Source organism: Schistocerca gregaria, chromosome X (genome assembly GCF_023897955.1).
Source record: "Schistocerca gregaria isolate iqSchGreg1 chromosome X, iqSchGreg1.2, whole genome shotgun sequence".
NCBI classification, from domain to species: domain Eukaryota; kingdom Metazoa; phylum Arthropoda; class Insecta; order Orthoptera; family Acrididae; genus Schistocerca; species Schistocerca gregaria.
The window spans coordinates 615,406,748-615,410,527 of NC_064931.1; positions in this window are offsets into that span (position 1 = coordinate 615,406,748).

The window sequence follows — 3,780 nt, forward strand, 5'->3', positions numbered from 1 at the left end:
AAATGTATTTGTGTAACTGCCGATTAGTATTTAGCCAATTGAACAACTCCAATCGAAGGGCGTGTCTCCCGGATGTAAATGATGCACTTTTTGTTTATGGTAAGTATATAGATTATTGTACTTCAGTGTACGCTATACCTTAGATTGAGAGAAACGTCGTGTACTGGAATGCGGGCTACGAGAACAGCATCCATAATATCCTCATCATAGTCTTCACGTATCGACCACTCGTACTGGTTTTGAACGCTAGGTAGAGAACCTGCCTCCCGTAACATTCGAAATACTCCACTAATGGTTCGTGCATTCGGAATCCCCATAGGTGGATAACGTACGCGATATTCGTTAATTGCCATTACCATGACATTTGCCGTAAATAAACACCATATCGGCGTATTCCTCTGTCGTAGATTTGAAAGGCATCCCTATTTCATAAATAATCTACAAACTACAACAGTTACTATGTGGTTTCATGTGATACGCTGTTATTATGTTCTTTCACTGAACAATACAGAAAAATAACTCGTTTCAAGGTTAGGAAACGACTGAAACAACTCACTAACGGTTGCCAACAACCACATAAAGGTTTCTACATTCTTAATGGAAAGTAAAAAAATTTACTTGTACAATAATCTTTGCTTCTCTGGATGTTCTGGAAAACTACTGCAGATACACGTCTGGGACATGATTTGTTAGATTCACCAGCCCAATAACAACAAAATAAATGGAAATCGTGCTTTAGTTTATCCTCGTACAGTTTTCCGATGGCTTCATATTAGCGAAGTTGCTAAATTTCAGGCAAAATCTTTTATTAGCTGGAACTCCGTAACTAAAAATTTGCAGACCTATGTTTATATGAAGTTTATTCTTTAGTTTTACTTGTAGAATAACATATTAAAATATTTACATATCTTCGTGAGTCACCCTGTATAAACACGGGGACAGTTTTAACAGAAAAGTAGAAGCTATGAAATTTAGTGACATATAGATAAGTTTTGTCAAGGATCATGTCTGCTGATCAAGTTCAAACTTCTACAGGTCCCTTTTCACGGTATGTATGTCGGTCTACGACGCACGACTCGTCAGTCGGTAAGACTTGTGGAACCAGGAGCACTTCCGAATACGTCCATCGCAGCTCTCATGAAATTTCAGGCACGAAAATGTCTGAAGGATCACGATCAAACAATCCGGAAGTCTCTCCAGAAACTCTCACAATAATGGTTTTTCCTGAATCCGTGTTGCTTCTTTGCGAGAAGCATCTTTTCCCCCTTGAGAGCCATAATATCTCAGCTTAGAATATATTCTAGGATCCCGCAATAGACAGACATGAGTTAATGCAGAACAGGGAATCAGCGATCATAAAGCGGTTACTGCATCGAGGATTTCAGCCGTAAATAGAAATATTAAAAAAGGTAGGAAGATTTTTCTGTTTAGCAAAAGTGACAAAAAGTAGATTACAGAGTACCTGACGGCTCAACACAAAAGTTTTGTCTCAAGTACAGATAGTGTTGAGGATCAGTGGACAATGTTCAAAACCATTGTACAATATGCGTTCGATGAGTATGTGCCAAGCAAGATCGTAAGAGATGGAAAAGAGCCACCGTGGTACAACAACCGAGTTAGAAAACTGCTGCGGAAGCAAAGGGAACTTCACAGCAAACATAAACATAGCCAAAGCCTTGCAGACAAACAAAAATTACACGAAGCGAAATGTAGTGTGAGTAGGGCTGTGCGAGAGGCTTTCAATGAATTCGAAAGTAAAGTTCTACGTACTAAGAAATGTTGGTCCTATGTCACAGCGGTAGGTGGATCAAAACAAAATGTCCAGACACTCTGTGACCAAAATGGTACTGAAACAGAGGATGGCAGACTAAAGGCCGAAATACTAAATGTCTTCTTCCAAAGCTGTTTCACAGAGGAAGACTGCACTGTGCTTCCTTCTCTAGATTGTCGGACAGTTAACAAAATGGTAGATATCGAAATAGGCGACAGAGGGATAGAGAAACAATTAAAATCGCTCAAAAGAGGAAAGGCCGCTGGTCCTGATGGGATACCAGTTCGATTTTACACAGAGTACGCGAAGGAACTTGCCCCCCTTCTTGCAGCGGTGTACCGTAGGTCTCTAGAAGAGCGAAGCGTTCCAAAGGATTGGAAAAGGGCACAGGTCATCCCCGTTTTCAAGAAGGGACGTCGAACAAATGTGCAGAACTATAGACCTATATCTCTAACGTCGATCAGTTGTAGAATTTTGGAAGACGTATTATGTTCGAGTATAATGTCTTTTCTGGAGACTAGAAATCTACTCTGTAGGAATCAGCATGGGTTTCGAAAAAGACGGTCGTGTGAAACCCAGCTCGCGCTATTCGTCCACGAGACTCAGAGGGCCTTAGACATGGGTTCACAGGTAGATACCATGTTTCTTGACTTCCGCAAGGCGTTTGACACAGTTCCCCACAATCGTTTAATGAACAAAGTAAGGGCATACGGACTATGAGATCAATTGTGTGATTGGATTGAGGAGTTCCTAGATAACAGAACGCAGCATGTCATTCTCAATGGAGAGAAGTCTTCCGAAGTAAGAGTGATTTCAGGTGTGCCGCAGGGGAGTGTCATAGGACCGTTGATATTCACAATATACATAAATGACCTGGTGGATGACATCGGAAGTTCACTGAGGCTTTTTTCAGATGACGCTGTGGTGTATCGAGATGTTGCAAGAATGAAAAATTGTACTGAAATGCAGGAGCATCTGCAGCGAATTGACGCATGGTGCACGGAATGGCAATTGAATCTCAATGTAGACAAGTGTAATGTGATGCGAATACATAGAAAGATAGGGCCCTTATCATTTAGCTACAAAATAGGTCAGCAACTGGAAGCAGTTAATTCCATAAATTATCTGGGAGTACGCATTAGGTGTGATTTAAAATGGAATGATCATATAGAGTTGATCGTCGGTAAAGCAGATGCCAGACGGAGAATCATTGGAAGAATCCTAAGAAAATGCAATCCGACAACAAAGGATGTAGGTTACAGTACGCTTGTTCGCCCACTGCTTGAATACTGCTCACCAGTGTGGGATCCGCACCAGATAGGGTTGATAGAAGAGATAGAGAAGATCCAACGGAGAGCAGCGCGCTTCGTTACAGGATCATTTAGTAGTCGCGAAAGCGTTACGGAGATGATAGATAAACTCCAGTGGAAGACTCTGCAGGAGAGACGCTCAGTAGCCCGGTACGGGCTTTTGTTGAAGTTTCGAGAACATACCTTCACCGAAGAGTCAAGCAGTATATTGCTCCCTCCTACGTATATCTCGCGAAGAGACCATGAGGATAAAATTAGAGAGATTAGAGCCCACACAGAAGCATACCGACAATCCTTCTTTCCACGTACAATATGAGACTGGAATAGAAGGGAGAACCGATAGAGGTACTCAGGGTACCCTCCGCCACACACCGTCAGGTGGCTTGCGGAGTATGGATATAGATGTAGATGTAGATATTGTTCTGAAACTCTGTACATTAATTCTTTTACCGTTCTTGTAAACCTTTCCTCTTTTTAGTCATTCGGGACTCTTCGCTGTGCAAGAGAATACCGATAAATATAAGTTAGGAAAGGGGCTAATTCCACAGCGTATTCATTTATAATCTATCAGGAACTCTGCTGTTACGTGTTGCTTTGATCATTCTGAGTAGCTTTGCCGTCAAGTACAAGTAGCCCTCTCCGCAATCATTCTCAATAATCGTAGAACAACATACAACTTCAATATAACATCGAAAATCT